At 56.3% G+C, this 21714-nt stretch overlaps 2 protein-coding genes and 2 pseudogenes across 4 annotated transcripts in view; 1 reads left to right on the top strand and 3 right to left on the bottom strand.

Annotated features, from left to right (window-relative positions):
• Positions 1-21714, bottom strand: part of LOC146421311 (uncharacterized) — a 141095-nt gene that overhangs the window by 38770 nt on the left and 80611 nt on the right. The gene's annotated exons all lie outside the window — the stretch shown is intronic.
• The window catches only part of LOC146421312 (uncharacterized), a 107251-nt gene that overhangs the window by 17878 nt on the left and 67659 nt on the right, over positions 1-21714 (top strand). The gene's annotated exons all lie outside the window — the stretch shown is intronic.
• Positions 3913-15887, bottom strand: LOC146421316 (uncharacterized; annotated as a pseudogene). The gene is made up of 4 exons (XR_014848624.1): positions 15879-15887; positions 14438-15376; positions 5529-5694; positions 3913-4829 (listed from the first exon to the last, which is right to left on the bottom strand). The product of XR_014848624.1 is annotated as an uncharacterized LOC146421316 (transcript).
• Positions 6359-8802, bottom strand: LOC146421317 (class II histocompatibility antigen, B-L beta chain-like; annotated as a pseudogene). The gene is made up of 5 exons (XR_014848712.1): positions 8722-8802; positions 7962-8230; positions 7341-7622; positions 6631-6737; positions 6359-6530 (listed from the first exon to the last, which is right to left on the bottom strand). The product of XR_014848712.1 is annotated as a class II histocompatibility antigen, B-L beta chain-like (transcript).

The raw sequence follows: 21714 nt of genomic DNA, 5'->3' as shown, positions 1-21714 counted from the left end.
CAAGATTAGTGTATAAATACAATGTTAGAAGAACAGGTAGTTCTGTATCCAGAGTGTTATAGAAATATATGCTAATACATATAAGGTCAGTGTGTAAATACAGTTTTAGAAGAACAGGTAGGTCTGCACTCACAGAGTTATATTTTAATATATATACACAAGCTTAGTGTATAAATACACTGGAAGTGCTGGAAAAACGTATTTGAAATCCCTTTCCATATCAATATATATATAAAAGGTCACTGTAGAAACATGTAGTGCAAGAAAAACAGGAAGATTCCTGGAATGGCTCCAGAGGGAGACAGGAACACCCAGCCCAGGCAGCCACAGATCAGCTTCCACATCATCCCCTCTTCCTACAGATTCATCTCCTTGAGATCAGACACTGAGGTGACTCTGCAAAGTGGCACTGAGGTGACCCTGAGAGTCAGTGCAAGGCAGGTGCTGCAGCTGAGGAAGGAAATCCCTGTGCTGGGGGGAAGAAGAGGCTAAGCTGTGAGTGCTCAGCACAGAGAAGGTAATTCCTCCATCCCCAGTTACAGCTCAGTTTGGGCTCTGCTGCACAGATATTGCAGGTGATCTGTGCAGGTTGTACTCCTAAACTTTCCCTCTCGCAGGAACACACACTCTCCATTGCCAAGGATCTTTAACCTGTAAGGAGGAGCAGAGAAAGAGGTTGTGCTTTGTCCTCCCCAGCAGGAGAAACAGTGCTGCCCACAAGGGACAGTCCCAGCAGCCCTGTGCCCCCAGGCCCTGCCTGTGCCCCCAAGGCCCTGCCTGTGCCCCCCAGGACTCAAGAGGAGCTGAAGTTGCTGCCATCCACCCACTGCAGCCGCTGGCCCTGTCTGTGCAGCCCGAGCCAGTAATCATCATTCCTGCTGAGGCAGAACAGGAACTCCTGGCAAGGAGAGAGGAGCAAACAATGGACTCCTAGCCCAGGAGCTCCCCAGGGTCCCCTTGGCCTTCCCAAACCCCCCAAACCCCTCACTCACCATTTCCCTGTCCTTGAGCACAGCCAGGGAGGCCCCGAGCTCAGAGTCGGTGGAGTCTTAGCCTGATCCCAGCTCCCCACATCCCTCAAGAGGATGTAGCAGATCCCTCGGTACCCAACCCAGCCATGGGGACAGGCCTGCAGCACTTAAGCTGCAGGGTTAACTGGAGTAACTGCAGTGCCTCTGTGTATTCTCCCTGCAGAGGGAAATGGAGAAGGTTCAAGGGTTCCACAGGCCACAGAAAGCAGTGAGCCTGCAGTGCCCCGAGGGGTTGGGCTGAGGCTGCTGCTCCTCCCTTACCTGACACAGCAGCCAAGGACACCAGCAAAGCCACAACCAGGGCTAGGAGGACAATCAGCACCACGATAAACTTGAGGTGGGATCTGATCCACAGGCCTGGAGCTGGAAAGAGCAGTTTGTCGTGAGCATGGAGCTGTCCTGAGCAGGCCCAGCCCTCACATCTCCCACCCAACGCCCAGGGAACACAGGAGGAACCCTCAGCCTGTGTGCCACTCATTGAGCTGGCAGCAGGAGAGACAAGAGATGGGGACAGAGCCAGGGACAAGGGGCACAGACAGGGACAGGGGACAGCTATGGCTGAACTGCCCAGGGCCAGGCATGTCAGTCCCATCCACAGCTGGGGCCCAGCAAAGCACCAGGTCTCTTCCAGAGCCCTGGACACAGCCACACCCTGCCAGCCCTGTGCTCCTGGGCTCACACTGTCCCCTTCCTAGAGGCCACCCGTAAGGGTTCTTTTGAGTTTATTCCTGGTTGCTGAAGTGCTGTGGACTCCCAGCAGATCCTTCACACTCCTGTCACTGGTGCAGAATCCTTCCTCCATAACCTCACTCGCTGCACACTCACCAGTGGCACCTTTCTGCTTGGGACAAGTGGCTTCTTATACCCAAGGCAAGTGTGTCACCTTGGCTGGTGATCTATTCCGGACACAATGGACCTTCTTTAGAACGTCTTTAGTGCAGCCAGATTGCTTCTTCTCCAGCACAGAGCTGGTAGGTCTCTGATTGGAATAAACTGCACGTGGCTCCAGAGACATCAGCAGTGCTGAAAAAGCCTTTTGAAGACCAGCCTCGGAAGTTTGACAACCTGATAACAGTAGGTTAAAAGGATCACGATGAGAGGCCCCAGCTGGTCTGTGCCCTGAGGTTCCCCCACGTTCAGGAAGGCACTGCCAGCTCAGTCCTGCCCTGTCTCTGTTCCCCGGCAGCACCTGGGGACACAAACACAGTGTCAGAGAGCTCTGGGGCCAGCTCGGCCCTGCAGCCCCAACCCCTCTGGCTGTGCAGCTCCGGGCTGGGACAGGCAGGCACAGTTAGGGACAGGCAGGGACAGGCAGGGACAGTTAGGGACAGGCAGGGACAGTTAGGGATAATTAGGGACATGCAGGGACAGCGCCCGGGAGCTGCCGAGTGCGGGAACAGGGCAGCTGCAGATCGGGCTCAGCCTGCCTGGGGGGTAGAACCAGCAGCCCTGAGGGGCTCAGCATTGTCCCCTGCATGCCCTGTGCTGAGGGTTGGAGCTCAGGGACAGCGAGCGCTGGCAATGCCGTTTGTGTCCTCTCTGGGAAGAGGAGGGGGTCCCGGCAGGGAAGGTGGAACTTGCATGAACGACTGCAGCTGCCCCGGGCGACAGGACGGGACTAGGGTGCACCGCCTCCACCGAACGAGTCTTTCTTTCTGTTCCATAGAGATTTGGGTTGTGAGGGACACCCAAGGTCCTCCCGTCACACTCAGCCCCGGGCACTGACATCTGCTGGCAGCCGATGTGGCTACCAGCCCGGTGCCGCATGGCCTGGAAACAGTCCCGGGAACAGGAGAGCCACGTCTGTGCTACCCACAGCAAGTGGGACGAGCCAGCGCTGCTCCGGCACCGCCTCCTGCCGAGGCAGCAGCGGCAAGGAGACCGCGGGCAGCCGCTCCCTCAGCGGCCTCAGGCCAGCGGCAACACGGCGCCACAGCCAGGGAGGGAGGGAGGGAGGGAGACGGGAGAAGGAAGCCGCCACAGCTCCCCTGCCGCCCACTCCATCCACTCCATCCGCCCGCAGCGAGGCCCGAGCCCCGGCACAAGCCAGCGCGGCTCCCACCTGCGCTGGGACAGCCGCTCCGAGCTCCGCCTCCCCGGGCTCCGCCCGCTGCCGTCGCTCCCGGGCCGCACACACGCTCCCACCATGGCGCCGCTGCTGCCCCACTAAAGCCCTGCCTGCTTGCCTGCCTGCCTGCCTGCCTGAGGGCGACACCGGCGCCGGGCTTATCCCCGCTCGCTGGCACCAAGCAGCAATTGCGCTGGGACAATTCCGAGTGACAGCACAGCCAGCCAAGGGCAGCGAGGCGCGGGCTCTGCACAGCGCACAGCCCAAGCCCCGTGCTCTCAGTGCCCCCCGGGCTGGCCGAGGCCAAAGCCGCACATGAGGAACAGCCCTGCAACAGGCCCGGGCCCAAGGCGCCATTGCTCTGCAAATAGCGACCAAGTTCTCCGCACCTCCCGGCCCCGCCTCGGCACGCAGCCCCCGGGGCAGCCCCACGGCCCCCACGGCAGCTCCCAGCCTCCGCCAGCCGCCCTGCAACGGCCCAGGGGGAGCAGGCCAAGGGACGAGGCTGCCGGCGCCCAGGGGACGCCAGGGACAGCGGGGGCACTTCACAAGCCTTTGGAGCAAAAGAGAAAACCATCAGGAAGAAAAAAGCAACAGCAGCGCTGGCTCCAGAGCACAGGGCCACACGAGGCCATGGCACATTGCAGTGGGGTGACGCTGGCCCCATGCCAGGCACCCAGCAGAGCTGCTCTCTCACTGCCCTGCACAGACACCAGGGGGAGAGAAAATTGAACCAAGGCTTCCTGAGTTGATAGAAGGATCTGGCTAAGAGATCCCTCATCAAACACCTTTGTGCACAAAAAAGGCTCGGAATTGGCAATGTAAATTGAATTTATTGCTAACAACCTCAGTGCAGGAGAAGAAGTAAAATTTGACCACTTAAAACACATTCCCCTAACCTGACAGGGATCACCTGGAATGGGGGTCACCAGGATTCTGCCCAACGGGGATCACTGGAGATCATCCACTGCAGATCTTCCAACAGGGGATGGAGTTGGAGCAGCAATGAAGCTCTTCCTGGACTCAGGACACTCGCAGGGCTTCCCTCACTGGTGCCTCCGTTGGTGCTGAGTCAAGTTAGAGCTCTGTGAGAAGCTCTTCCCACACTCCCCACACTTCTAGGCCTTTTCCCCAGTGTGGATGCGCCGGTGGGTGATGAGGGTGGAGTTTCGCTTGAAGCCCTTCCCACAGTCAGGACAGCGGAAGGGCCTCTCCTGGGTGTGAATGTGCTCATGGCGGAGGAGACTGGAGCTCCTCTGAAACCTCTTCCCACACTTGGGACACTCATAGGGCCTCTCCCCGGTGTGGATCTTCTTGTGCTGGATCAGGGAGGAGTTGTCCCCGAAGCTCTTCCCACATTCCTCGCAATTGTAGGGCTTTTCCCCAGTGTGGATCACCTGGTGCCGCATCAGGTTGGACATCTGGCTGAAGCTCTTCCCACACTTCCCACAACCGTAGGGCTTTTCCCCTGTGTGGACCAACTGGTGCTGGATCAGGTTGTACCTCTGACTGAAGTTCTTCCCACACTCCCCACACTCATAGGGCTTTTCCCCAGCGTGGATCAGCTGGTGCCGGATCAGGTCAGATCTCCGCCTTAAACTTTTCCCACATTCCCCACACTTGTGGGGCTTCTCCCTGCCCTCAGGCTTCTCCCCCAGCTCCGCGCTCTGGCTGCATCTCTGGGCCTTTTTCTCCTCCTCCATCCAGCCACGCCGTGGCAAGGACAAATCCTGCTTTGGGGGAAAAACAAGGGCTCAGTGCCTTGCCCTGGGGGTTCCTCCTGACCAGCTCCAGCTCTGCAAGTCTCCCAGGGTTTTGTGTCCATAAAAACCCCAAACACCCATCATTCACCTTAAAACCCTCCCAGCATTTCCCCCTCTCTGCTCTTTTCACTTTGGCCTCCTCAGGGTCTCCCTTCCCTGCACTCATGGCGCTCCCGTGGCTCCTGGGCTTCCCTATTTTCCAGGGTCCCGCTTAGGGATGATCCGGGGGCTTTGGGGGTCCCAGGGGTCCCTTCTCCCCTCATTCTCTTCTCCGCGGTTCCAGGGATCCTAGGCTCCCCCCTCTCCAGCCTGCCGGGGCTCCCCCAGCTCCGCCATCGCCCCTCTCCGCTCACACCACTCCGGGGCTCCCGACCTTCCCCTCCACCGCTCTCCCGGGGGGACCCCATGCCCCATGTCCCCCTCCCACCCCGACACCGGGCCATGGCCACCTGCAGCCCCCAAAATATCCCCCAAAGGACCACTGGCGCCTCAGCTTTGGCCTTCCGCCACATCCAAACATTCCCCCCGCACAATCAAACCCTCCCAGCGACCCTTCACGAGATTTCGGGCTCAATCCCGGAAGCTGCGAGCTCCAAACACCCGCCCAGAAAAAACGCCGCTCGGGGACCCCCGAGACATTTGGGGCGACTTCCTCCTCCCCCTCACCTGCGGCATGCGGGGCGCCGATGCTCCCGGGACCGCGACAGACAATGAGCTCCGCGCTGCTTCTGCTGCTCCTCCTCTTCCTCTCTCCAACCTCTTCCTGTTCCTCCTCTTCCTCTCTCCTCCTCTTCCCGCGGCTCCTCCTTCTTCCTCCTCCCGCCTCGTCCTCCTAGCATCGCCGGCCTTTCTGCCGCTCCTTCCTCATCCCTCCTCCATCCCTTCTCCTTCTCCTCCTCCTCCATCCCTTCTCCTCCTCCCCCCCAGCCCAGCGCCCACCCTTTCCCCCCTTTTCCCCACGCCGTCGCATCCCGCGGGAGGAGCCGGGATGGAGCCGGGGCAGGTCGGGCTGGGGCAGCGCTGGGCTCCGGGCCAGGCCTGGGCGCCCCCCACGCGCCCCCTCCCCAGATTGGCCTGGCGGGAAGCGCCGGGGGCGAGGGGGGGGCGCAGGTGGGGTTGGGGTGGGGAGCGCTGGGCGCTGCGGGTCTGCCTGGGAACTGGAGAGTCATCAGCACCGCGAGCTCGGATTGGATCATAATCGCTCAGCGCCTTCTCCCATTGGCTCATTTTCGCGGGGCTATTTTTCGGGGCCGATTTTCTATGGGATTTGGAGGTTCTGGGGGGCTCAGGAGGTCTCAGCGCCTTTTTTGGGGTTCTCTGGGTGCCGTGTCGGGGTTCAGCTGCCTCCCAAGGCCCCCAGAGCGGGGTGACACTTGGAGACACACGGGGGTCCTCATTCCCAATCCATCCCGAGGTCAGTTCTGCCCCCCAATCACAGCCCCACCGTGGGGTCTCCACAGTTTCCTCCCCAGTGTCCCCCAAGAAACGCGACCGGAGCCAACTGGGAAGTGTTATTGGGAGCACTGGGAGCAGCCGGGCGGGGTCAGAGTGACAGCAGGGCTGGGGGGACACACGACCCCCCCAAAATCAGCGCGGGGACAGAGCAGGGGGTCCCGGCCGGGCCCGAGGCCACAGGGAGGGGCTGCGGCCGGCGGCGGCTCAGGAGCTCTGTGGGCAGAGAAAAGGGGGTGACACCGGGCTGGGGGTCCCGGGGGGAGCACAGCCGCTCCGGGGCAGGGGGGACACGACCCCCGGGACCCCCCCTCACCTTCTTGCGCAGGTAGAAGCCGAGCCCCAGCGCCAGGAAGACGAAGCCCAACACGAAGCCCCCGATCCCCGTCAGCATCTTGCTGTGGGCAGCATCCGGCGGCATCTCTGGGGGGTCAGCAGGGCTCAGGACCCCCAAAAACCTCTCACCGACACCCCAAGCCCCTCCAAGTACCCTCCCAGTCGCCCCCAGCCCAACCAGGAGCCCCTGAAACCTCCTCCGGATCCATTCCCAGCCTCCCCAGGACACACCAAAGCCCCTGCCGTCCCTCTCAGCACCCCACAACCCCTCCCAGTTTCCCCCCACCGCCCCAGGACCCACAAACCCTCTCCCAGTCCCTTCCCAGCCCCACCAGGACTCACCAAGGTCCTTCCCAGTCTCTTTCCAGCACAACCAACCTCATTCCAACCTTTGCTCTTCCATCCCCAATCTCCTTCCAGCCCCTCCAGCCTCACTGCAACTCCCTCCCAGTTCCCCCCAGCATCCCCAAACTCCCTCCCAGTGCCCACCAGCACCCTCAGAACCTCATCCCACCCTCCCCAACATCCTTCCAACCCCTCCCCAGCCCTCCCACACCCCCAAGCCCCTCTCCCAGTATAAACCAGCCTCTCTCCACCTCCCTCCCAGCTCCCCCCAGCACAGCCCAATCCCCCTGCCAGCCCCCCCAGTGCCTCCCCCGCTCCCCCCGGCGCTGTGGGCTCTGGCCGTACCCCAGTGCCGCCTCAGGGGCTGCTCCAGGCTGACGTGCTCCACCTGGCAGGTGTAGGTGACCCCACGCCGAGGGGGCGTTTCCAGCAGCACCAGCAGCTTGTAGGTCCAGTCCCCGTTGGGGAGCAGGTCGGTGGTCATCACTTGCTCCGAGAGCTCCTGCTGGCCCTGGAACCACCTCACCTGCACCTGCGCAGGGTAGAAATCCATCACGGAGCACAGCAGGCGGCCGGGCTCGGGCTGGGAGCTCGAGGGCACCAGCGAGATGGACACGCTGGGGGACACTGGGAGAGAGAGGGGAGACACTGGAATTGGGGCGGGCACTGGAAAAGAGCTGAGAGGGGTGGTGTGGCTTGGGGAGGGGGTGGGAATGGACTGGGAGGGAATGGGAATCGACTGGGAGAGAGAGTGGAGGTGTGGCAGTGGATTGGGAATGGGATTACAAGGACTGGGAGAGACTGAGATGGAATGGGAGAGCTACAGGAGTCACTGAGAAGGACAAGAAGCCCTGGGTTTGGCACGAGGAGGGCTGAGGGCTCTGGGTGATTCCCAGGGAGGGTTTGATGGCTTCCAGGGTCATTGCCAGGGCAGAGCCTGAGGGGACACCTCTGCCCCACGCTCACCTCTGCGCTCCACGCCGAACGGAGTGATCTCCTTGTAATTGTGCCGGCAGTACCTGTCTACTGCAGTCTGTGCATGCTCCAGTATATTTGGGTCACTGTTCCAGCGCTGGGCCGGTTCTCCCCATATGGAGTTAACCCCACGGATTTCCCCACATCGCTGTCGAACCTCGCGAACTCCACCTGGTTGTAGATAAACCTCGCCAGGAACCTCACCTTCTCCGTGCCGTTAATGAAGTGACACTTGGTCTTCATCATCTGCTGGAAGACCCCTGTGTGTGCAGGGCACAGGTCAGGGGTTCCCCCAGCACCCCCATCGATCCCAGAGCTCCGGGGGTCACCCCGGATCCCCACTCCGCACCCCCTGTGCCCCACGGCCGCCGTGGGACCCTCCTGCCCGCGCTCCCACTTCCTCTTTCCCACCCTTCTTCCTATTTCCCCTTTTACATCCTCACTCCCCGCCATTTTCAACCACTCCCTACTTCAATTTTGGGGTCCCATTCCCTCTTTTTGCATTTTTTCTACACTTTTACCCATAATCCCCTCATCCCCATCCCCCTCCCACTCAGTTTTGGGCTCCCACCCTCCCCTTTTCCCCACTTCCCCACCCTCTCCCACCCCTTCCTCACCTTCCCCCAACCCTCAGCCCCTCCCGCTCTTCCTTTCGGTTTCCTCTCCTCCTCCCCCTCCATTTTGGGCTCCCAAACCCCTTTCTTTCCCCTTTTCCCCCTTTCCCATCGCATTCCCTGCTCCCCCCGCTCACCCGACAGCTCCGCGCCCGCAGCCGGGCTCCCAGCACCACCAGTGACACCAGTAGGGCCCCAACTGCCGCCACTCGCCCCATGGCCAGCGCCCGGTAGCTGCCGCCAGCCCCGCAGCAGCCGCTGCACTGGGAGCTCCAGTCCGGAGCCGGGCGGGATCATCCGCCCCGCGCGCTCTGATTGGCCGGGCGCCATTTTGGGACGCGCTCCCATTGGCTGCAATTTCTAGGGAGCTCTTTTTCCCAACGCTCTACCCGGCAACCGATGACGACACAACACACACGACCTCCCATTAGCTCCGCCGCTTTTGGGGCGCTGCGCCCCCACTCCCACTCCCCCCACTTCGCCGCCGCTTTCCTGGGACCACCACCGACCCTTCCCAGTGTCGCCACATCCCGAGGCGCCATGGATGGAGCACGGAGCTGCCCCTGCCTGCTGCTGCTGCTGGCGCTGACCCTGCCTGGCCTTCGGGGGCTCCAAGGTGGGCTTTGGGGGGTCCTGGAGCCGCGGCGTTGGGATTTGGGGTGTCCTGGATCCATGGCAAAAGGGGATCGGGGAGATTCAGAAGGTCCAACCTCCTTTTGGGGGATTTTTCTGGGAAGGGCGTTGGCCAAGCTTCCTCTTTTTTCAGGGTTTTCCCCATTTTTTTTCCCCAAGTTTTGGGGTCAGCAGTGGTCAAACTCCTCTTTTCCCACGGTTTTGGGGTTCTGACAGTTCCCAAACCCCCCTGTACCCGAGATTTTGGGGCTCTAGGAGTTCCCAAACCCCCCTGTTCCTAAGATTTTTTGGGGCTGGGTGTGTCCAAACACCCCTGTACCCCGGATTTAGGGAATTGGGTGTTCCCAAATCCTCTTTTTCCAGGATTTTGGGGTTCTGGGATTTCCCAAACCCCCCTGTTCCCGCAATTTTGGGGCTCTGGGATTCCCAAACCCCCCTGTACTGAGGATTTGGGGAACTGGGAGTTCCCACTTCCTCTTTTTCCATTATTTTTAGGGTCTCATTGTGCTGAAATTCCTCTTTTTCCAGAATTTTGGAGCTCGGGGATTTCCCAAACCCCCCTGTTCCTGGAATTTTGGGACTCTGGGAATTCCAAAAGCCCCTGTAGTGAGAATTTAGGGCTCTGGGAGTTCCTACTTCCTCTTTTCCAGGATTTTGAGAGGCTCAGGATGCTCAAATTCCTCTTTTTCCCAGGATTTTGGGGCTCTGGCAGTGCCCTACCCTCCCTGTTCCCAGGATTTTAGGTGGAAATCCCCATTTTCCCAGGATTTTTATGCTCTCATCCCCCACAATTCCCCATTCCCATTGCCCCACACCATCATCCAGACTGAATATAACCAAAAATCCATTTCCAGGGGAATTCAGCCCAATTCCAGGTGTGTCTGACTTGATTCCAGGAGGATCCTGGGGGAATTTCAACCTCTACTGCAGCACCAACACCATTCAAACCCAATTCCAGGTGGATTCAACCCAATTCCTGGTGGATCAAATCCAGTTCTAGGCAGATTATACCAAATTCCAGGTAAATCCAACCCAATCTTAGGTGGATCAAATCCAACTCCAGGTGGGTCAAACCCAATTCCAGGTAAATCCAACTGAATTCCAAGGGCATTCAACCTAATTCCAGGTGGATTTAACCCAATTCCAGGTTGATCCAATGGAATTCCAGGTGAATCCAATCCAGTTCCAGGTGGATCCAACCCAATTCCAGGAGGATCAAACCCAATTCCAGGTAGATTAAACCAAATTCCAGCTCAATCCAATCAAATTCCAGGTGGATCCAACCCAATTCCAGGAGGATCAAACCAAATTCCAGGTAGATTAAACCAAATTCCAGCTCAATCCAATCGAATTCCAGGTGGATCAAACCCAATTTGAGGTAAATCCAACTGAATTCCAGATGGATCAAACCCAGTTCCAGCTGGACCCAACCCAACTGCAGGATGAATCAACCAAATACCTGAGAGATTCAACCAAATTCCGGGTGGATCCAACCCAATTCCAGGTCGATTAGACCAAATTCCAGTGGGATGCAAGCGAATTCCAGGATGAATTAACCTAATTCCAGGTCGACAAAACCCCATTTCAGGTAAATCCATTACAGTTCCAGGTGGATCAAACCCAATTCCAGGTGCATCAAAACCAATTCCAGGTGGGTCAAACCAAATTCAACACTTCTAAAGGTCCCAATCCCCCCTTTCCCTCCATTCAGGAAGCTCCTGGCAGCTTTGTTCTCTCTGCCGTCAGGCTTCTTTTGCAGCTCCTCCTCGGGCAGCATCTCAGGGCCTTTTCCTCCTCCTTCATCCGGCCACGCTTTGACAATGACAAATCCTGCTTTGGGGGAAAAACAAGGGCTGAGCACCTTGCCCTGGGGGTTCCTCCTGCCCAGCTCCAGCTCTGCAAGTCTCTGGCAGTTTGGTGGCTATAAAAACCACTAACCAACAAGATTCCCAAATAGCCCACAAACATAAAGACACAGACTCCAAGCTCCCAAAATATCAAGATTCAGCCAAAAGCGCCTCCAAAATTCAAAGATTGACTCCCAAAAAACCCCAAAGCATGAACATTTAGCCCAAAAAAACTCACAAACACCAAGATTTAGGCCCAGTGCAAATCGTGGATCCCCATCTCCAGTTACCTGCTGCATGTGGGGGGCTGCAGATACAGGAAGTGCTGGAACCTTGGGCTGCCTCCTCTTCCTGCTCCTCCTCCTCGATCCCTACTCTTCCTCACACTCCTCTCCCTCTCACACTCCTCCTCCTTTTCCTGCTACAACATCCCACCTCCTTCTCCTCTTGCAGCTAATTAATACAATATTGTTGAAGAAAAAATCCTCAAAGCAGCTTGTGGGGGGCAGAGCCACATGTGAGTCACCCGATGGCTGCCCTGGCAGAGAAGCTTCGGTTCCAGGCAGCCACCAGAGGAAGGAGCTTTAGAAATGCAAATGAACACTGCTGGGGCAAAGGCTGGACAATGGACCAGGGCCTTGTGGCCTGGGGGAGCAATTGGGCCAATTCCCTCTGTCCCTCAGTCCAAGCTTTGCCTGCTTGCACAGATGGAATTTGCACAGCTCAAGGCAGAGCCCAGACTGAGGAGATCTGACTGTGCAGCACAAACTGGTTCAGCTGCAAAGAAAAAGAGCAAACGGGAAAATGTTGGGAAAACTTCACTAAAAAAAGTGGGGGGAATCGTCTCTCTCCTCACTCCAACGTGTGCTAGCATTGTGGATGCTTAATAGAGTGTAATAAACCACTGGGGATTTTTGCTACCACAAGTTCAGGGAAATCAGTTGGGAATCCAAATATTGGATTATTAAATTACACAAAAGTGCTCAACTGGGGCTGGAGGCAGCGCCCCAAAAATGTTTAAAAAATTAAAACGGCCACTAGAACAAATCCTACAATGGAGCAGCCCCGTGGTAATCCTAAGAATTCCTATCACGTCCCAGAAACCATTGTGAATTTGAATTGTTACTAATTGATACAGACTGCTGCTCAGCCAAGCTCCTGCCCCATTCCTGAACTTCCACAAGCAGAACAAACACCTCCCAGAGCCCCGAATACCGAATGTTACACAAACTAGGGGTGCATATTAAGGGACACAGGCAGTGGGCGGATCGGGAAGTATGTACCTTCCAAGTACCTGACAGTGTGTTGGAAAATATATCACTTTAAATATTTTCTATAACTTTTCTCAAGGGTTTTGTTTGTTTGTTTGTTTACCCAGGGAAAAGGAATTTCAAGTTTTTTTCCAGGACATTTTTCTGCCAGGTGAGGTCTGATGAGCTCAACACAACAACAGGCTAGGAGGAGCCCAAAAGACAAAAGGCCATCAGCAGCCATTAACGAACATCAGCTCCAAACCTCACCCCTGGCTGTTTGGAGACACCTTGCCTGGCTAAAGAGAGATAAGAAGGAAAACCTAATTAACATCAGAAGAGAAGAAATCTGGATCCAATACAAAACCATATATTAGAAAATAAGCAACATGGAACCAATTAAGACTGACCAAAAACCCTTCTGAGTTTTCGCTGTATAAAATACCTGAAAAATCATGTAAAGGTTATGTGCCATGGAATGATTCTCTCTGCAAACCCAGGATCTGTGTATATGGGGTGATTCCCGTGGTACATCCTGGCCAGAACAACATCCTGCTCAGATAATAAAGTAATGCCGTGACTCTCGAACATTAAACATCTTGTTGAAAGGTTTTTGTTTTTCCCGCAGGTACGGTGACAAGAGGGCAAAGGGACAATGAAACGCAGCCGGGGAAACGAGCATGAAAAGGAGGCTGCGTTTTACAGACCCCATGGAAAATGCCCCACGGCCTCTCCCTCTCTCCATCCATAAAGTCACTTTTACACCACTCCTCTGTCTCCTGCGGGCACACAAACCCCTGACCACGCGGATTTTCCCGCACACTACCGCCGACAGCGCAGCCACCTCTGTGCTACCGACAGCAAGCGGGACGAGCCAGCGCTGCTCCGGCACCGCCTCCTGCCGAGGCAGCAGCGGCAAGGAGACCGCGGGCAGCCGCTCCCTCAGCGGCCTCAGGCCAGCGGCAACACGGCGCCATAGCCAGGGAGGGAGGGAGGGAGTGAGACGGGAGAAGGAAGCCGCCACGGCTCCCCTGCCGCCCTCTCCATCCCCTCCATCCGCCCGCAGCGAGCCCCGAGCCCCGGCACAAGCCAGCGCGGCTCCCACCTGCGCTGGGACAGCCTCTCCGAGCTCCGCCGCCGCTCCCGGGCCGCACACACACTCCCACCATGGCGCCGCTGCTGCCCCACTAAAGCCCTGCCTGCCTGCCTGGGGGCGACACCGGCGCCGGCCTTGTCCCCGCTCGCTGGCACCGAGCAGCAATTGCGCTGGGACAATTCCGAGTGACAGCACAGCCAGCCAAGGGCAGCGAGGCGCGGGCTCTGCACAGCGCACAGCCCAAGCCCCGCGCTCTCAGTGCCCCCCGGGCTGGCCGAGGCCAAAGCCGCACATGAGGAACAGCCCTGCAACGGGCCCGGGCCCAAGGCGCCATTGCTCTGCAAACAGCGACCAAGTTCTCCGCACCTCCCGACCCCGCCTCGGCACGCAGCCCCCGGGGCAGCCCCACGGCCTCCACGGCAGCTCCCAGCCTCCGCCAGCCACCCTGCAACGGCCCAGGGGGAGCAGGCCAAGGGACGTGGCTGCCGGTGCCCAGGGGACGCCAGGGACAGCGGGGGCACTTCACAAGCATATCATGCAAAAGAGAAAATCATCAGGAAGGAAAAAGCAACAGCAGCGCTGGCTCCAGAGCACAGGGCCACACGAGGCCATGGCACATTGCGGTGGGGTGACACTGGCCCCATGCCAGGCACCCAGCAGAGCTGCTCTCTCACTGCCCTGCACAGCCGCCATGGGGAGAGAAAATTGAACCAAGGCTTCCTGAGTTGATAGAAGGACCTAGCAAAGAGATCCCTCATCCAACACCTTGGTGCACAAAACAGGCTCGCAGTTTGCGACATGAATTGAATTTATTGCTAAGAAACTCAGAGCAGGAGAAGAAGTAATATTTGAACTTTTAAAACACATTCCACCCACGTAACGGGGATCACCTGGAATGAAGGTCACCAGGATTCTGCCCAACAGGGATCACTGGGGATCATCCACTGCAGATCTTCCCACAGGAGATGGAGTTGGAGCAGCAATGAAGCTCTTCCTGTACTTGGGTCACTCGCAGGGCTTCTCTCACTGGTGCCTCCGTTGGTGCTGAGTCAAGAGAGAGTTCGTGTAGAAGCTCTTCCCACACTCTGGACACTCATAGGGCCTTTTCCCCAGTGTGGATCTTCTTGTGCTGGGTCAGGTAGGAGCTCTGGCTAAAGCTCTTCCCACATTCCACGCAATAGTAGGGCTTTTCCCCAGTGTGGATCACCTGGTGCTGCATCAGGTTGGACATCTGGCTGAAGCTTTTCCCACACTTCCCACAGTCGTAGGGCTTTTCCCCAGTGTGGATGCGCTGGTGGGTGATGAGGGTGGAGTTTCGATTTAAGCCCTTCCCGCAGTCAGAGCAGCGGAAGGGCCTCTCCTGTGTGTGAATAATCTCATAGCGGAGGAGACTGGAGCTCCTCTGAAACCTCTTCTGACACTTGGGACACTCATAGGGCCTCTCCCCGGTGTGGATTTTCTTGTGCTTTATCAGGGAGGAGCTGTCGCTGAAGCTCTTCCCACATTCTGCGCAATCGTAGGGCTTCTCCCCAGTGTGGATCACCTGGTGCTGCATAAGGGTGGACATCCTCCTGAAGCTCTTCCCACACTTCCCACAATCGTAGGGCTTTTCCCCAGTGTGGATCCTCTGGTGGTAGATCAGCTCTGATCTCCACCTGAAGCTTTTCCCACATTCCCCACAGTTGTGAAGCTTGTCTCTGCCCTGAGGCTTCTCCCCCAGCTCTGAGCTCCGGCTGCATCTCTGGCTGCCTTCCCGGCACAGTGAGGCTCTTTCCTCCCCGCAGCTCCCTGGGCAGCGTTTGCAGCTCCTCCTCCTGCAGCATCTCAGGGCTTTTCCTCCTCCTCCAACCGGCCACGCCTTGGCAATGACAAATCCTGCTTTGGGGGAAAAAAAAGGCCTGAGCACCTTGCCATGGGGGTTCCTCCTGCCCAGCTCCAGCTCTGCAAGTCTCCAGGAGATCTGAGGCTGCAAAAACCACTAACCAACAAGATTCCCAAATATCCCACAAACATAAGACACAGACCCCAGACTCCAAAAACATCAAGATTCAGCTAAAAGTCCCCCCAAACTCTGAAGAATCACGCCCAGAAAACCCCAAAGCATGAACATTCACCCCAACAAACCTCACAAACACCAAAATTTAGGCTCCAGGAAAATCCTGGAACCCCCTCCCCAGTCACCTGCTCCTTGTGGGGGGCTGCAGATACAGGGAGTGCTGGAACCTTGGGCTGCCTCCTCTACCTGCTGCTCCTCCTCTATCCCTACTCTTCCTCACACTCTTCTTCCTCTCACTTCTCCTCATCCCCTTCCTTCTACAAAATCCCACCACCTTCTCCTCCTTCAGCTAATTAATACAATATTGTTGAATAAAAAAATCCCGGAAGCTGCGAGCTCCAAACACCTCTCGAGAAAAAACGCCACTCGGGGTCCCCCGAGACATTTGGGGCGACTTTCTCCTCCCCCTCACCTGCGGCATGCGGGGCGCCGATGGTCTGTCCACCGCCGATAAAGAGCTCCGCGCTTCTTCTGCTGCTCCTTCTCTTCCTCTCTCCAACCTCTTCCTGCTCCTCCTCTTCCTCTCTCCTCCTTCATCCTCCCGCGGCTCCTCCTCCTTCCTCCTCCCGCCTCCTCCTCCTCGGATCTCCGGCTTTTCTCCCGCTCCTTCCTCATCCTTCCTCCTCCTCCTCCATCCCTTCTCCTCCTCCCCCCAAGCCCAACGCCCACCCTTTCCCCCCCTTTTCCCCACGCCGTCGCATCCCGCGGGAGGAGCCAGGATGGAGCCGGGGCAGGTCGGGCTGGGGCAGCGCTGGGCTCCGGGCCAGGCCTGGGCGCCCCCCACGCGCCCCCTCCCCAAATTGGGCTGGCGGGAAGCGCTGGGGGCGAGGGGGCGGCGCAGGTGGGGTTGGGGTGGGGAGCGCTGGGCGCTGCGGGTCTGCCTGGGAACTGGAGAGTCATCAGCGCCGCGAGCTCGGATTGGATCAGAATCGCTCAGCGCCTTCTCCCATTGGCTCATTTTCGCGGGGCTGTTTTTCGGGGCTGTTTTTCTATGGGGTTTGGAGGTTCTGGGGGGCTCAGGGAGTCTCAGTGCCTTTTCTGGGGTTCGCTGGGTACCGTATCGTGGTTCAGCTGCCTCCCAAGGCCCCCAGAGCGGGGTGACACTTGGGGACTGCAGTTGTTTTGAGTGGCCCAGAACATCAGCAAGGTATCTTTAACATCTAAGAGAAATTTAAACCCCTCAGTAGCTGGTGTTGTAAGCCATAGGAAGTGTCTGAGGGGTGGGGAGTGGCACAAAGATGTCTTCTGTGTGTGTTCTGAGTGAAAGTTTTGGTTGTTTTTCATCAAGTCCAGCAGAGTCAATCTCTGATACCTCTGAAAGTGATGGAGATGCTGCTGGCCAGGTTTGGGTCAATTAGAGGTGCTATTTATGCCTCTGTGAAAAAAAATGATAATCCTTTATCCCCTATCGTTGGCTTATATGCCCAAGAAAGAAAAAAATGTGTACAAAAATGTGTGGTCCTGTCTCTTTAACTACACCCAGCCAAAGAGAGAATACCGGGCTGTTTTGAAACATTTTCCCCAAGTCTCGCTCCGGGGGAGGATTCGTGGCTCGGCAGAGACTGCGTGCTGGACGGCGGTCGGAGTGAGCTCTGTTCCTGTTTTTTTCTCATTTTTTCTTTTTCCTCGTTTGGACCCCTTCTCTTCGATCTGCTTTGCCACCTGGAGACCCAGAAGGGCCAGAGGACAGCAGAGCTCTCCAGGGAGCTCCACCCGGCCCCGGGGGGGCACGAGGAGGAGAGGGGCTGCATCTGAGGAAAAGGACTTTCTAATCAGGTTGAATAACTCCTTTTCACCTTGGTTTTCCCCTTCCCCTGTGCCTTGCAGGGTACTCTGCATGGTTTTGTCAAATAAATAGGTTTTTTTTCACTTCCATCTAAGAGGTTCTGTTGTGGGTGGGGGAGGGGGTGTTGGAGCCCTTCGCTCTCGGAGGAAAGAGAGTTTTGTCATTAAGCCGGGACAGGGTCCATCCAGCTCAGGGGGACGAGGAGGAGAGGGGCTGCATCTGAGGAAAAGGACTTTCTAATCAGGTTGAATAACTCCTTTTCACCTTGGTTTTCCCCTTCCCCTGTGCCTTGCAGGGTACTCTGCATGGTTTTGTCAAATAAATAGGTTTTTTTTCACTTCCATCTAAGAGGTTCTGTTGTGGGTGGGGGAGGGGGTGTTGGAGCCCTTCGCTCTCGGAGGAAAGAGAGTTTTGTCATTAAGCCGGGACAGGGTCCATCCAGCTCAGGGGGTCCTTGATCAGCTGCCCCAGAGCCTCTGCCAGGGTCTCTCAGCGCAGCCAGAGCTGCTCAGCTTGGGATGCCCAAAGCCCTCAGTGACCCCCAAGTCCCTGCCAGGAGCCCTCAACTCCCTCAAACATCCCCCACATCCCCCGGAAGCTTCCCCCATGGCACCTCCATAGCCCTGTCCCCACGTGTCACTGGCCATGTCCCACCATGTCCCCACCCACGGCTGTGTCCCCACCCTGTTCCCATCCATGGCATTGTCCCCCACAATGTCTCCATCCATGCCTGTGGCCCCCAATGACCCAAGGAATGGCCATGAGCCCAGCCATGTCTGTGTGTCTCCATGTTACTCTCCATGTCCGTGTCCCACCATGTCTCCGTCCTCTCATATCCCCACCCCTGGCTGTCTCCCTATGTCCCCATCCATGTCTCTGTCCCCCATGTCCCACCCATGCCTGTGTCCCCTTATGTCCCCACCATAGTCCATGTCCTCCCATGTCCCCACCCATGTCTCAATTCACTGTCTTTATTTTTACCCCTGTCTTGGTTTGAAAGACAGGTGCCTGCTAAGAGAGGTGGAACCCTCCCTTAGGACAGAGAATGTGATCTCCCTTCCCTCTGAATTATTTTAATTTTTAAATCAAAGGCTTTCAGGCAGAGGTATGGGAAAAGGAATAACAGTTCTTTACTAGTATCTACAGCAGAGTAAACAAGAAATAACAAGAATAACAACAACAAATAGAACCAGAGAAAAGCAAGTAACAGATGTCCTTTGAGCTGCTGAGCACTTTCCCGTGTGGTGTAATCACGGTCGCAAGCAGCAGGGGCGCTGTTGAGCTCCCGGCCGGGCAGTGCAGGTGCGATGACTGCCGAGCGGCTGCAGGTGGCGCTGTGGCGCAGGGTCAGGTCAGCCTCCCGCAGCTGGTAATGGCGGAAAAGGCTGAGGAGCAGGCAGGCAGCTCGGGGCGGTGAGTGGAGTGGCAGGGGGGCAGGGCCTGGCTCTCTCCTGGGCTGGCCAGCGAGGTGACAAGGACTCTGCAGTCATGGCAGACGCCGCGGTCTCATGTGGCGAAAGCGGGGCGGGCGGCAGGGACAGCCGTACTCCCCCGCAGCTGCAGCAAAACACAGCCGGGAAAAATGTGCACTCCCAGTGGGGAAAGGGGTTGAATCCCGCACCTTTTTCCCCAGCTAAAAGCTCACCCAGCCAGAAGGAGAAGGCAGAGCACAGTTGGATCCCCCGCAGTCGCAGCCAGAAGCCAAAAAGCAGTTGCTTTCCTCCCAGTGTCCGACAGATGAGTGCTGGTCCCAACGGCCTGCGTGCCTCTTCACCTTGCCCCACCCAGCCACAGCCTTTTGTCTCTTACAAAAGAATTGATGGCTCTGAGCACCCAGATATTTGTTGCTTAGTAACAGGATGGAAAAAAAATTCCAATGCCCCCAACCTCTGACAATCACCCAACCTGTACCACTGGGATCTGCCTGGGGACTGGTGACTGCTCAGTTCAGGACCCCACTGAACCACAATTCCTGGGCACTGGGACCCCCTGAACTTGCATTTCTGCACACCAGGACCCCCTTGAACCTCCATTCCTGGGCATGGGGGCCCTCCTGCAGCCCTGTTCCAGGCACCAGGACCTCCCTGCACCCCCTTATCCTGCAACCCCTTTCCTGGCCATCCCACCTCTCCCAGCCCTCAGATTCCTCTTCTTTGAACCAGGGACCTCCTGACTCCCATTTGTGCCTTTCCCAGCTCCCAGTCCCCTCTTTCCTCTGCATCAAGGATCTCCAGGACCTCCATTCCAGCTACTCCAGGTCTCCCCACCTGGCAACCTCTCTTTCCCTTGACACTGCAGACCCCTGCACCCCTCTTTCCTGGGACCAGGAACCTTCTGGGCCCCCTAACCCAACTCTCCAAGTCCCTGTATCCTCCTTTCCTTGACACTGGGAGCCCCCTGAGCCCCCATTCATGGACAGTGGGACCCCCTGCATCCCCTTTCCCAGCCATTCCACCTCTCCCATCCCTGCACATCTCCCCTCCTTGCCTTGCCCCTGGCATCCCCAAACCCATTCCCTGCTCTCACAATTTCCCCTTTCATCGATCCATGACCTCCCCACACTCCCCAAATTTCCATGTGTCCAAGACTGAAATAGTTCGTGCCTCAAACATCAATATAAAATTTTGCTCATTATAACAAAAACTGTATAGAGAAGCTACAACCAAAGAAACCTCCCTTGAAGATACCTTAACTGGGACTTTGGACTGAAAGTCAAACTGCTGAGATTAGATAAAGGGAAATCATTCTATTGTTCAGTCATCTCAGGCTGAGGGAAAGGAATGCATCCACAAAAGGCCAAACCTATCAGGTGCACTGAGCATCATCTCTGGCTGAGTATTGGGGTGGGAGAGAGCACAGCGTGCACCAGGCAGGCTTACAGACTCCCCCCAAGCCGAGGAGGGGAGGAGGAGGAGGTTTGGGAGCATGGCATAACCTCTGGTCAGTGGCAGTAAATACCCATCCTCCCTTACAAACTGACCCAGCTGTGGAACCCCCAACCCCACAGGCCATATCCACAGGACATTCACATGAGAGGCAGCTGAGGGGGTGTCATAATCCATCAAAGAGCCCCCAAAGTGCTAAGCTTTGCACCACAAGACTCCACATGATGCAACAGATCCAGAGTCTGCTACAAGAGACTGCTCCCTCCCCCAGGGGGACATGCCTGGATATTGCCACTGTGCCTGACTGTATATTAACCCATGGGACACTATGATTTCGCATGAGGACCATCACCACCAAGACCAGCTGGAGAGGATCAATGCAACATTGCTGGGATCCCTGCATGGTGGTATTTTCTTTATTCTTCTCTGTCACTCCCTTTCTGTCCCCATCTCTTTTCCTACTATGCTCTTTCTCTCTTGTCCTTTCTCTCTCTCTCTCATATTTACTATCAAATAAAACCCATACTATTGACCAGCATATGGTCTCATTTGCACCTTAAGTCAGGCAGAGATATTTCTAAGAACCTTAATAATCGCATCATAGCACTATGTCCCCCCAGTTCTGCACTCCCTGCATTACTTGGACGTGGCAGTGTTGAAGCCTGGCCCAGGGGTTCCCCAGTTCATGTCCATGTGTTATCAATTTAGCCTCATTATCCAATCAGAGACGTAGATCCAATTAAAAAAATTTATTAATTAAAAGCAAGCGGATATCAGTCAAGTCAGCGCTGGACGGGCAGAGATTCAAGCATATCTCTATGCACCGCGCCTCGGGCCCGCAGAGGACTGAATTTTATAACCCTTTAGTACCCCACTCCCCCCGTATGTCTTGATTGGCGTCTCTTCATGAATCCTTGATTGGCTGTTGAGACGTCTTAGGCTGGTGTGCTCTGCGTTGGGTGATGGTTACTGGGCTTCCTGGGATGGTCTCTCCGTGGGGGTTGCACAGGGGGAGGTTTTTATGGACCCCTGAACCACATTCCTTGTCATCTGCCTCATGGGGGTTGGGCAGGGTTCCTAACAAGATTCGTTTTTATAACAGCAAAAAAAAAGAAAGAAAGAAAGAAAGAAAAAAAAGAAAAATAAAAGGAAAGGCAATTTTAAGACTTATCACCTTTTTCAAACAGTTCGTGAACTAAACTGATTGTAATTTATTACAATCCCCCCTCTCTCATGTTCATTTAGTTCACGAATTTGTCTGGATGATAATCTAGGCTCTGACAGTGATGACTAACTTGTTTATAAGTCATCTTCATCTTCGAGAGCCGAATCTTCATTAACTGGAATGTCCTCATACTGTATTGTAATAGGCAATAGATGTGCTGCTTCTAAACGGTTTTTAACAAGTGTAATTAAACGATTAAAAATGCAAGGTCCAAACGTTAGGGCTAGGATTAACATAATTAGGGGTCCAGCAATAGTGGATAGTAAGGTTGTTAACCAGGGAAAAGATTGGAACCAATTTTCATACCATGCTTGTGTGGCCTCTCTTTCTCGTTTACGCTTTTCTAGTCCTT

Source organism: Lichenostomus cassidix, unplaced genomic scaffold, assembly GCF_008360975.1.
Source record: "Lichenostomus cassidix isolate B80296 unplaced genomic scaffold, HeHo_3.0 HiC_scaffold_33, whole genome shotgun sequence".
NCBI classification, from domain to species: domain Eukaryota; kingdom Metazoa; phylum Chordata; class Aves; order Passeriformes; family Meliphagidae; genus Lichenostomus; species Lichenostomus cassidix.
This window is presented reverse-complemented; position numbering and strand designations above follow the sequence as displayed.